At 57.0% G+C, this 13,223-nt stretch overlaps 1 pseudogene; it reads right to left on the bottom strand.

The window, feature by feature from the left end:
• Nucleotides 1-1,988: 1,988 nt before the first annotated feature.
• Nucleotides 1,989-6,554, bottom strand: LOC115836418 (annotated as a pseudogene).
• Nucleotides 6,555-13,223: the final 6,669 nt, after the last annotated feature.

Genomic DNA, 13,223 nt, shown 5'->3' with positions numbered 1-13,223 from the left:
AGGGGACGCGCCGCAGCTGCAGGGAGAGGCCCTCGGAGAGAGGGACGACGGAGGGGATGGAGGGGGCCCAGCCCAGGTGGCAGAATCAGGAAAGCAGAGGCCTGAGGGAGAGAGGGGAGGGGAGGAAGAGGGAAGCTGAGTCCAGACTGCAGCAGGGGGCCCTGAGAGTGGGGTGGACAGAGGGGTGCCGAGGCTGGGAGTCTTGGATGGGACGAGGAGGACAGGCAGCACCTTCTCCAGCAACCATCCCGAGTCAGCCCCACAGAAAAGCCCGGGGGTCAGGAGTAGGTGAGGAAGCAAAGCGGGGGCTCCCTCAGTCCCGGCCCCTTCTGCCCTGGGGAGAGGACAGGCATGAGACCAGCCCCGGAAGGAGATGGCAGAGTGCCCCCCTGGTCACAAGCTCCTCACACTTAGCCCCAAACACCTCTTCTCTGCACTAGCTGGGGCTAGTGCTTCTCTGCACTAGCTGGGGCTAGGGCACCTCGGGCAGAGGACGCTGCCTCTCTGAGTCTCTGAGCCCCAAGAAGGTATTGAGCCTGGTGCCCGCATGAAGGCTCAGCAAGGTGAGACCTGGGTCTGGTTCAGGTGGGTCTGATGGCAGCGCCCGAGGTGCTGGGCATGTGCCTCCTTTATCACCAGGGTGAATGAAATAGGGCCCAAGGTACATAGTTGCTGTGACCTGAGCAGAGAGATGTGCAAGCTGTAAAGTGCTGAGGACAACAGGTTGCTTATTTTAAGTGATATTCACAAAGGTAAATTCAGGTTGGTGCCAGATGGGGGAAGAGGGAGGGAGGTGCGTTGAGAAGGAATCTCTGAGGACCCAGGTTGTAGGGGCGGAGACAGCCTGGGGAAGGAGGAGGGCTGGGCTGGCTCCTGCCCAGGCCGCAGGGGGGTCCCACCAGAGCCAGGCTGGACCCCAGGGAGTCCCAGAAAGCCATGGGCGTCAGGGTGGGCCCTGCAGAAGGCTCGCCTTGGAGACAGGGGCTCCAGGACCCCCCTCAGCCCCAGAATCCCCTCACAATGCCCCCCCCATGCCCCCCACTCTGTTGTCCAGGGGGAGGCTGCTGAGGGCAGAGAAAAATATGGGATGGGGGAGTAAAGCTGGGGTCCCCACATTCCAACTGTGGGGTTTTTTCCATTCCCTAAAGGCAAGGAGAACGGTGTCAGGAGAGGAGAGAAAAGGGGGAGGGAGAAACGGAGGAGGAGGAGAAAGGAAGGCAGGGAAGGAGAGGAACAAATGGAGAAGGATTGGAGCCTTGAGAAAGGCTGCCCAAGGAAAGGGCTAAATGAGAAGAGAAGGGAGGGGAATGCGGCGAGAGGCTGCAGAGCCCGCGTGCGGCGCGGGCAGGCGCTCCAGCAGCTCCATGTCTTCCAGAGACAAAGGCCTGAGGCCGAGGAGGAGGAAGAGGAGGGGGAGCAGGCGAGGGAGGCAGTGGCAGGGAGGGGAGGCCGGGCAGCCTGGATGCAGACCCCAGGCCCCAGACCCAGGCAGGCAAGACACCTGGCCCCATCCAGCCAAGGCCTGAGCCCGGGAAGAGGGGAGTGCACTCCAAACTTAAGAGGAAAAAGTCTGCCAGCTGCCCTTGGGGCTGCCACGACAGATAAAACCTCATCCAGGCATCAGAGAGCACCCTGCACATGAATGCACAGCAGCGAGCTAAAAATACTGGCTTGAGAGGGAAGAGGGTGAAGGAGGGAGGAGGGAGAGGGAGGGGGCAGGAAAGAAGAGGAGAAGGGTAGGGAGGAGGGTGGGGAGGAGGGAGGAGGGTGGGGAGGAGTTGGGGAGCAGGAAGGAGGGAGGAGGTGGGGAGCAGGGAGAAGGGAGGAGGGTGGGGAGGAGGTGGGGAGCAGGGAGGAGGGAGGAGGTGGGGAGCAGGGAGGAGGGAGGAGGGTGGGGACGAGTTGGGGAGCAGGGAGGAGGGAGGAGGTGGGGAGCAGGGAGGAGGGAGGAGGGTGGGGAGGAGGTGGGGAGCAGGGAGGGAGGGAGGAGGGTGGGGAGGAGTTGAGCAGGGAGGAGGTGGGGAGCAGGGAGGAGGGAAGAGGTGGGAGGAGTTGGGGAGCAGGGAGGAGGTGGGGAGCAGGGAGGAGGTGGGGAGGAGGGAGGAGGTGGGGAGCAGGGAGGAGGTGGGGAGGAGGGAGGAGGTGGGGAGGAGGGAGGAGGGTGAGGAGGAGGTGGGGAGGAGGGAGGAGGAGGGTGAGGAGGAGTTGGGGAGCAGGGAGGAGGGAGGAGGGTGGGGAGGAGTTGGGGAGCAGGGAGGAGGTGGGGAGCAGGAAGGAGGGAGGAGGGTGGGGAGGCGGTGCGGAGGAGGGAGGAGGGTGGGGAGGAGGTGGGGAGCAGGGAGGAGGTGGGGAGGAGGGAGGAGGTGGGGAGGAGAGAGGAGGGTGAGGAGGAGGGAGGAGGGTGAGGAGGAGGGAGGAGCAGGGAGGGAGGGAGGAGGGTGGGGAGGAGTTGAGCAGGGAGGAGGTGGGGAGCAGGGAGGAGGGAAGAGGGTGGGAGGAGTTGGGGAGCAGGGAGGAGGTGGGGAGCAGGGAGGAGGTGGGGAGGAGGGAGGAGGTGGGGAGCAGGGAGGAGGTGGGAGGAGGGAAGAGGGTGGGAGGAGTTGGGGAGCAGGGAGGAGGTGGGGAGCAGGGAGGAGGTGGGGAGGAGGGAGGAGGTGGGGAGCAGGGAGGAGGTGGGGAGGAGGGAGGAGGTGGGAGGAGGGAGGAGGGTGAGGAGGAGGTGGGGAGGAGGGAGGAGGAGGGTGGGAGGAGTTGGGGAGCAGGGAGGAGGAGGAGGGTGGGAGGAGTTGGGGAGCAGGGAGGAGGTGGGGAGCAGGAAGGAGGGAGGAGGGTGGGGAGGAGGTGCGGAGGAGGGAGGAGGGTGGGGAGGAGGTGGGGAGCAGGGAGGAGGTGGGGAGGAGGAGGAGGTGGGGAGGAGGGAGGAGGTGGGGAGGAGAGAGGAGGGTGAGGAGGAGGGAGGAGGGTGAGGAGGAGGGAGGAGGGTGAGGAGGAGGTGGGGAGGAGGGAGGAGGAGGGTGGGGAGGAGTTGGGGAGCAGGAAGGAGGCAGGAGGGTGGGGAGGAGTTGGGGAGCAGGGAGGAGGTGGGGAGCAGGGAGGAGGGAGGAGGTGGGGAGGAGTTGGGGAGCAGGGCTGCAGGTCCAGGCTCAGGCAGCCTCAGTTTTCCAGAGCGCCTGGTTTTGCAGAGGCGCAGATGCAGAGAGATGACTGCTTTGGGAACTGCAAACCACTGGCCCCCACGGCCCCTCTCTTGATGAGGGCGAGGTGGGGAGGAAAGAAATGGAGAGAGAAAAGGGGAGAGGCAGGGACCGAGAGAACCTCAGGAACAGGGAGAGCAGAGCTGTGAAGGGCAGGGCTGGGGAGGAGGGTGGGGAGATGAAGGAGGGAAGGTGGGAGGGAGAAGGGAGAGGGAGGGAAGGAAAGAAGGAGAGAAAGAGGGAGATAAGGAGGGGGAGGGAGAAGCGGGGAGAAGGAAGGGGCAGGACAGGGAGGAGGGAGGAGGGAGGAGGGAGGAGGGAGGGAGGGAGGGCAGGAGAATGGGGGGCAGGGGAGGGATGGAGAAGTGTCTCTGGGGCTCTGAGGCACACGGACTCAGCAACTACACTGGTCTCCTCCCACCCCTGTGCCCCTCCCACCCCCTTGCCCCACTACTGGATCCTGGGGAGTGTGCCAGGGGCTGTCAGGGTTGAGCAGTAGGCTCCCCTTCCAGGCCTGCTCCAGACAGCGGCCCCCACCCTCCTTTTGTTCAGGTCACTGGAAGGGTGGGCCTAGGCTAGGGCCTGGCTCCTTGGAGAAGACCCACTAGTGACCTAGCAGGGCCCAGAGCCGGGGCTGGGCCCGGACATTCCAAGTCAATTCAGCATCCCGGAGGAGAAGGGCCCGGGATTGTCCCCTGGAGTCACCAGCATCTACGGCGACCTCCCCCAGCAGGTCTCTGGTCTGCCTTGGATCCTGGGGATAGAGGGACAGCACGGCAGGAAGTAGCCCATTCCACCTGGACAGGAAGAAACCCAGAGCTACCCCAGGAGGAGAGAGAATGGCGGCAGGATCATGGTGGGGGCGGGAGCTCAGGGAGGCCTCTTGGAGGAGATGGTCTTAACACCTGAGAGCTGAGAAGAATTCAGCCCCACAAAACCCAGAGACGGGGTCCCCAAGAGGGTGATGGGGCTGGGAGATGCGGTGGAGTGGCCAGGCCGGGAGTGGCCCGCAGGGTTGGAGCCCAGGCCAGAACCTGGCAGGTCACTGGGGAGTCTCCTGCTTGCTCCTGATCCGGTGTCAGTGAGAGCTGGGTGGCGGAGCCACCGGGAGGCTGAGGACCCAGGGCCAGGGAGCGTGGGAAGGGAGAGCCGCCTCTCTTTGGTTCCTCGGTAGCCTGGGGCCTCACCCCTGCAAGGTCCGGGTGGCCACCGCTTGCAGGGCTGTCCCTCTGGGAGTGGGCAGGGGGACCGGGGGACCCAGGGATGACCTTCACCCCGCCGAAGGCAAGGCCTTGTCACGTTCATGCTCCAGCCCTTTCCCGTCTGGGCTCCTCCTGTGTGCTGGGAGCGCCGTGGCCTTGTGAGAACAGGGCAGCATGGTGGACGGGCGAGGGCGGCACGGCGAGGTCCGAGGCCCCGGCTACTCTCCCCAGCCCTGAGAACGCAGGCTGCTCCGTAAGCTCTGTGGGCCTCAGGCTCCTGGTCTCTAGAATGCGGCCACGGGCAGGCTACCCAGAAGTGAGATGCCTGCCAAAAAAAGCCCCGTGCCCGGCCCAGAGCCAACACTTGGTCCGTTGGGCCCCAGCTCAAAACCCCCCGAGAGGCCTGCCCTGAGCACTGTCCCTGTCCCTGTGTGCCCCTTCAGTCACAGTTCAGCAGCACGCAGCCACCCACTGAGCCTGAGCCTCTTCAAATTCGCTTCGATGTTTGCCACGCACTGACTCAGCTCTCCAGGCCTCAGTTTCCTCACCCACGAACTAGGGGCAGCCTCTGGGACTGTTCTAAGGGGAGCTGGAGGCCACAGCCTTCTCCTGACGTCTGTGTGTTCCCTCGCGTCTCACGGTACCGCGTCTCCTCCGCAGAGCGTCTGTCCTGTGCGACGCTATGTGCCACCCCACACATCTTCAGCCCCAGAGAAAGATTCTGGTGGTGGAGGCTGTTGAGTAAATGCTCACTTGAGCTTCTCCCACTGCCTTGGAGCCCCTCTTCTGTTTCTCTCCAAATTCTCTTTGTTGACAGAGTACACAGTTCAAAACCCCACACTGGGATGAACTAGAGGATGCCCAGGTCCAGCCCAGCAGTGGCTTCCTGTCCCTTCCGCCTCTGTACCTCTGGGGTCTCCCTCTGCCAGTGCTGTCTACCGGGACGCTCTTCCTGGTCCCCTGTGGGACAAGGACTGCCTGTGGCTGAGTCCCCCTCCATGCAGAACATAGAGCACAGGTGTGTCCCAAAAAGGAACAGAGAGAAGGAGGGGGAGGGCCCAAGAGAGTCTTGGAAATGAATGCCAGGAAGCTCAGGCACTGGACTTGCGTTCGGGGCACCTGGCCTTTCCTTGTGTATTTCTCCTGCTGTCTGCATAACCATTTAATGCAATAAAAGAAAACCAGCCCTGGTTCTTGGGGTGTTCCCACCCTCCTGGGTCCCCTCTGGCTGCCTGGCTTCCTCCTGCAGCTCCTGCTGTGTGTGTGTGTGTGTGTGCGCGCGCGTGTGCATGTCTGTGGGGCGTGTGTGTGTGCGTGTTTGTAATTGAGGCTGTGGAGTGGAGGGAGCAGGGGTTTCCTCTGGGGACCCTGAGAGAAGGAGGCATTTTCACCACAGCCGAACAGGGCGGGACCCCAGCACCCGGGACCCAGCGGGATTTTGCCAAGGTGACAGGGGGCTGGCTGGGCCATGTGGCTGTTTGTTTGATTTCCCCCGACTTCCAAACTAGTTGAAATTACACACCGAGCATCGATTTAATTAAGTTTTCCGGTGTGTGGCATAATTAGTAAGACACACGACTGGAACTGGGTGGGCGGTCCCATCCCTGCTCTTGCCTGTTGGAATTCTCAGCCCTCGGGCCACAAAATATGGCAAGTTGTAACATAGGGGAGGGAAGCAAGGGGCAAGTCGGCCGGAGCTGTCACCTCAGGATGCCAGGTGGGCAAGGGGAACCCCAGGCAGCTCTGCCTCGCAAAGGACCAGAAGCTGAGCTCAGATGACCCTTGGGGAGCCTGCCACCTTCCCTGGGGCCTCAGAAGCAGACAGGAGGAGTTCAAGAGGGGCCCTGCCCTGGCTATAGCATCAAAGGACTTCAGGACAGGATCACCTGGGGGCTGTTGGGCACAATCAAATGACAGATTGGCAGTTCCCTGGACACAGAGCCCCCGCTTCAGATCCTTCATACTTTCATCTCTCACATCCTGAGAGTGTGGGCCACCGCGGGAAGAGGACTGCCGCCTGGTTGGTTGTTCTCCAGACCTGCTGGGAAAGGCTGTCCCCATGGCCAGCTCCCTCCTGGCGAGGAGAGGCCTCTGTGTTTCCGTCCACCCGCATGGGGCTCAGACTCTCAGAATCCAACCAGAGCCCACAGTTTGTCATTGCGCACATTGTGAACCGGAGGAAGCTTCTCGCCCAGGGCAGGCCTGGAAATGCACACGGGGTAGGGGCTGGGCCCTGGTTCTGCCTGAGCAAGGGAGAGAACTGTCAGAGTGACCCCTCTGGTGTTTGAAAGCAGCTGCCGTGGTATGAACCACTCTCTGCCCCCTTGCCCGGCCCTCACTGCGGTCCTCGGCCGATGGCCTCCCAGCGCCACTGCCACTAAATGTCTCAGAAATCCCCAGCTGCTGCTGGGGGGCCAAATCCAAATGAACCATTTCTTTCTTCTCCCCTTTGATCCCTGCCACGTTGGTTCCCACCCTCCCCTGGCTTTCCTCTGGTCTCCAGGCCTCCAGCGCTGATGCCCCTCAGGGCCGGCCAGGACTTCTTCCCAATCCCCTGAGTATTCTGCAGCTGCCAACGCCTTGACCCTGGGCCTGGCCAACACAGATTCATGATCATTTCCCCGCTTCCTCCCTTCTGACTCAGGCCACCCATGGGGCCCTTTCCCTGACCATCCCAAGGGGCCCTGAATCAGGACTGATCACTTTGCTCAGCGGACGCTGAGTCCCCGAGGGCAGCCCCAGTATCTCACTCCTCACACATGTCCCCAAGGCTGAGTTCAGAACGTGGGATGCAATCATCGAGTGAACATTTATTAAGCACTGACTGTGTGTCAGGGCCTTTCCTAAGTATTCTACATGTATTAGAGTACTCACTTAATCATTCCATCTGCATATCCTCCTGTCTGTCCTCCTGCCCAAGAAAACTGAGGCTCAGTGGGGTTACAAAACTTACACAAGATGACACTATTATCATATGGAATAGCTGGGATTTGAATCCTAGTCTGGTCTGTCACAGTAGCACATGGGTATAACTGTGTGAAACAGCCTCTCATCCATTCCTCCTGCCCATCGACCCACCCATTCTCCCATCCATACTTCATCCATCCTACCATCCACCCTCCCATCCGTCGTCCATTCATCCTATCATCCATCCTTCCTTCATGCTCCGATCCATCCTCCCATTCTTCCTCCCATCCATCTTTCCATCCATCCTTCAACCATCCCCTTATCCATCATCCAACTACCCATCCATCATCCATCTACCCATCCATCCTCCTATTCATCCCCCACTCATCCTCCATCCATCTTTCCATTCATCCCCCATCCATCTTTCTATTCATCCCCACTCATCCTCCATCCATCTTTCCATTCATCCGCCATCCATCTTTCCATTCATCCCCTCAGTCATCCTCCATTCATCCCTTAACCAACCTCCATCCATCCTCCACTCATCCCCCATCCATCCTCCCATCAATTCTCCCATCTATTTTCCCATCTATCCTCCATCGACTTTCCCATTTCATCCTCCCATCCATCTTTCCATCCATCCTCCATCCATCCTCCCACCCATCTTTCCATACATTCTCTATTCATCCTTCCAATCATTCCCCATCCTTCCTCCCATCCATCCTCCCACTTATCCTTCATTAATCCTCTCATCCATCTTTCCATCTATCCTCCCATCCATTCTTCATTCATTCTCCCATACATCCTCCTATTCATCCTCACATTCATCTTTCCATCCATCCTCCTATTTATGCCTCTGTCCATGATCCCATCCATTCTCCCGTCTATCCTTCATTCATCCTCCCTTCATCTTCCTATCCATCCTCCATCTTTCCATCCATCTCTCCATCAATTCTTCACCCATCCTACCATCCATCTTTTCATGCTTTCACCCACCCATCCTTCATTCATCATCCCATCCATCCTTCCATCCATCTTCCCATCCATCCTCCCATTTATTATCCCATGTATCCTTTATCCATTCTCCCATCTATTCTTCACTTATTCTCCCATACATTTTTGTACCCATCTTCCCATTCATCTTTCCATCCATCCACCCATCCATCCTCCCATTCATCTTCCCATTCATTCTCCTTTATATCTTTTATTCATTCTCCCATCCATCCACCCTTCATCTTTGCATCCATCTTCCATCCTTCCACCCATCCATCTTTTTATCCATCTTTCTATCCATCCTCCATCCATCCTCCCATCCATCTTTCCATCCATACTCCCGTCCAGTCTTCGTTCATTCTCCCATCCATCTTTTTATCCGTCCTTTAGCTGTCCTCCCTCCATCATCCTATCCATCCTCCCATCCATCCATTTTCCCAACTATCAATTCTCCCTCCATTATCCCATCCATCCTTCATTCATCGTCCCATCCATCCTCCAATCATCCTCTCAACCATCCTTCCATCCATCCCCCATCCATTATCCATCTACCATCCATCCTCTCATCCATTATCCATCTACCATCCATCCTTTCATCCATTATCCATCTACCATCCATCCTCTCATCCATCCTTCATTCATCTTCTTTTTTTTTTTTTTTTTTTGAGACGGAGTCTTGCTCTGTTGCCCAGGCTGGAGTGCAGTGGCACTATCTCGGCTCACTGCAAGCTCTGCCTCCCGGGTTCATGCCATTCTCCTACCTCAGCCTCTCCTAGTAGCTGGGACTACAGGCGCCCGCCACCACGCCCGGCTAATTTTTTGTATTTTTAGTAGAGACGGGGTTTCACCGTGGTCTCAATCTCCTGACCTCGTGATCCGCCCGCCTCGGCCTCCCAAAGTGCTGGGATTACAAGCGTGAGCCACCGCGCCTGGCCCCTTCATTCATCTTCTATCCATCTTTCCGTTTATCCTTCATCCATCCTCTCATCCATTCTCTCATCCATCCCCCATTAATCTCTTCACCCATCCTCCCAGCCATCCTCCATCCACATTTCATCCATCCTTCACCCATCCTTCATTCATCCTCTCATCCATCCTCCCATTATCTTATCCATCTTTTCATCCATCTTCCATTTATTCCTCTGTTCACCCTGCCATTTTTCCACCCATTCATTCTTCTATCTATCCTCAATCCATTCTCCATCCATCCTCCCATCCATCTTTCCGTCCATCCTCCCATCCATTCCTCTGTCCATCCCCATCTGTCTTTCCATCCGTCCTCCCATCCATTCCTCTGTCTATCCTCCCATGCATCCTCCCATCCATCTTTCCATCCATCCTTCAACCATCCTCCCATTCATTCTCCATCTAATTTTTCATCCATCCTCCCAGCCATCCTCCATCCATCTTTCATCCATCCTCTGGTCATCCTCCATCCATCCTCCTTCCACCTCTCATCCATCCTCTCATTCATTCCTCTGTCCATCCATCCTTCAACCATCCTCCCATCCATTCTCCCATTCATTCTCCATCCATCTTTTCATCCATCCTTCATCCATCCTCTGTTCATCCTCCATTCATCTTCCTTCCACCTTCCCGTCCATCCTCCATCCATTCTCCATCCATCCTCTCATCCATGTTTTCCATCCATCTTCCATCCATTCTCCCATCCATCTTTCTGTCTGTCCTCCCATGCATCCTCCCATCCATCTTTCCTTTCATCCTTCAACCACCCTCCCATTCATTCTCCACTCGTCTTTTCATTCTTCCTCCCAGTCATTCTCCATCCATCTTTCATCCATCTCCATCCATCCTCCATTCATTCACCCATCCATCCTCCCATCAATCCTCCCATCCTTCTTTCCATTCATCTTTCATCCATTCCTCTGCCCACCCTCTATCCATCCTCCCATCCATCCTCCTGTCTATCCTCCGTCCAATCTCCATTCATCCTCCCATCCATTCTCCCTCCGTCTTATTCTTCATTCATCTTCTCATCCATCTTTTCATCCATCCTCCCATCCATTCTTCTATCTTTCCATTTGTCCTCCATTCATTCTTCCATCCATCTTTTCATTCATCCTCCAACCATCCTCCCATCCATTCTCCCATCCATCCTCCATCCATTTTTTCATTCATCTTCTAAGTCATCCTCCATCCATCCTCCATCTATCCTCCCATCCATCCTCCATCTATCTTTTCATCCATCTTCCCAGCTGTCCCACACACATCCTCTATCCATCCTCCCATCCGTCTTTTCATCCATCCTCCCATTCATTCCTCTGTCTATCCTCCCATGCATCTTCTCATCCATTTTCCTATCTATCCTTCATCCTGTCATCCATCCTCCCATCCATCCACCCATCCATCCTTCATTCATCCTCCCATTCATTTTCCATCCATCCTTTCATCCATCTTCCCATCCACCCTTGCATCCATTTTTCCATCCATCCTCCGATCCACCTTCCCATCAACCTCACTTCAGTCTCTCCATTCACTCTCCTCTATTCCTCTTTCATCCTCCCATCCCCCCATGCCCCAAGCCCTCACTCAGGCCTTGTCATGCCTCCAAGCCTTAATATAGGCTCTTCTCTTATCCAGGTCTGCTTTTTCTCCTCTTTGTTAGCCAGGGGACTCACACCTATGTGGGACCTGCCCTGATACACTCCACACCCCCTCCCCTGCACCTGGCCCTGCCTCTGCAGTGCCAACTCCTCAGTGCCCACCTCAGTGCCAGCCACAGGTGTGGAGTTCTGGTGGCCTTGCTGGCCCATGACCTCATTGGGGCCTGCTCTCTTGTGTCTCACCCCGAAGCAGAGGGAGCAGAGCCACCTCAGGGGCATGCACGGTGGGCTGTGCCTTGGGGAAACACAACTAATTTTAACAACAGCCTTAGGAAAGAGACAAATCTGTCTCTTTATTCCTTCCTTGGGGAAAAAACTGTGTGTGCACGTGTATATGCACACATGATTCAGAGCATCAAACGCCACTGTGACTCGGGTGTCACCAGCCTCGTTTGCCCAGTGCTAGAGGGGAGAAACACAGGACCTCTGGCCACAGGATAGTGACTCTACATGCTGACTCTTGGCACCCAGGGCCTGGTGTTTGTCCAGATGCCCGAGCCCCTGGGGGTGCCTTTGCCTGCCTATGCGGTGCTCGGCAGTGTTTCAGTGAACCTTAACCGACCTTGGGGGTCTGCTGGGCAGAGCGGGAGAGCCAGTGTCTGGCTCCTGGCGAGTTGGGTGCCCTTGTGGCAGCTAATGACCCCCACGGCTCTCAGCCGCCTCCCTGTCAACTGGGGAGGGAATGCTCCCAGGCTGCTGTGAGGAGGCGGCCAGAAGAGTGGGGACGGGCCTGTGTTGTGTGTTTCCTCCTCTCCAGAAAGCCTGACCACGGCTGATGAATGAGGGTGTGTAGCCCAATTCACTGTCCAGGGGTCCACCTTGGAGTTTGGGGTCCTCACGGGGGTGTGAAGCTTCGGAAACTCTCCTCTGTCCCCCGGCGCCATCCTTTTCCCTTCCAAGACAGGATCTGGCCTCTTGAAATTCTGCACACTAATAAAATTGTAACTCATTTACATCTGAGATGGGGAGTGAGTGGCAGCGGTTGTCATGGAGACCATCTCCAGGGCCCGGCTGCCTCCGCCTCTCGGTGCAGCCGAGAGATCAAGAGATTCTCGCCTAGTGCTGCAGCTGGGGCCAGTCCTCATGCCTCCCGGGCACCCTGCCCTGCTCCCCCCATGCTGGGCAGGCCCTTGGAGGACAGAATGGAGGCAGCCCCCCTTGGAAAGGCCCCAAGTTCTGCCAACGGTGTTCTGAAGGTCAAAGCCCCTCTGTCCTGACTGTGCCCCCAACCCTGCCCCTTCACCCCGTGGGCCTCACTGGCTTCTTTCCCTCCAGACGGAGCCCCCCTACCGAAGGACACGAGGCCCTATCCCCACAGCACAGCCAACAATAGCACTCAGAGTGGGGACAGTTTCCAGGGAAGGGGCAGAGCAGCAGAGCCCAGAGCCACCCACAGATCTGTCCTCCTGGGGTCCACCCTAGGAAATGCCCCACCCTGGACTCCATGAATCCCAAGATGGAGAAAATGCCTTCCCTGGCCTCACAGAGCTTGCCTGCCCACAGGAAAGATGTTGAAATAACCAGTACTGGCCGGGCGCAGTGGCTCACGCCTATAATCCCAACACTTAGGGAGGCCGAGACGGACGGGTCACTTGAAGTCAGAGGTTTGAGACCGCCATGGCCAACATGGTGAAACCCCGTCTCTACTAAAAATACAAAAACTAGCCAGGCATGGTGGCTTGTGCCTGTAGTCCCAGCTACTGGGGAGGCTGAGGCAAGAGAATTGCTTGAACCCAGGAGGCGGAGATTGCAGTGAAATGAGACCATGCCACTGCACCCCAACCTGGGCAACAGAGCGAGACTCCGTATCAAAAAGAAAAAAAGAAAGAAAAAGAAAGAAAGAAAGAAAGAAAGAAAGAAAGAAAGAAAGAAAGAAAGAAGAGAAAAGAAATAACCAGTGCTGTGACTCCATGCCACATGCTGTGCTGAGAACTTCGCGTGTGAGATCTTGTCTCAATGTCAAGGTAACACAATGCAGTGGGCAATACTTTAAGTCCCCATTTTATCACGAACAAAAAGGTTTTAGACAGGTGGGTGGATAATACCCAAGTTCAGAGCCCTGGAAGGTATAAGGGCTGGAGGCACAGCCAGATCTCCTCATTCTAAAACCATCATGGTAAAGCTGATAAGCTGCTGCAGAGAAGAAGCAGAATGAAATAACTATAAGGAAGCAGGGTCCATGCAGTCAGAGAATGGGGTGAGGGAACAAAGGGGCCCTCAAGAATCATGACATCTAAGTTGGGTTTTGAGGGATGAATAGGAGTTCCCCAAGGGAACACGTGGAAGAAGAATGTTCTAGGCAG

This window comes from Nomascus leucogenys, chromosome 8 (assembly GCF_006542625.1).
Source record: "Nomascus leucogenys isolate Asia chromosome 8, Asia_NLE_v1, whole genome shotgun sequence".
NCBI classification, from domain to species: Eukaryota; Metazoa; Chordata; class Mammalia; order Primates; family Hylobatidae; genus Nomascus; species Nomascus leucogenys.
This window is presented reverse-complemented; position numbering and strand designations above follow the sequence as displayed.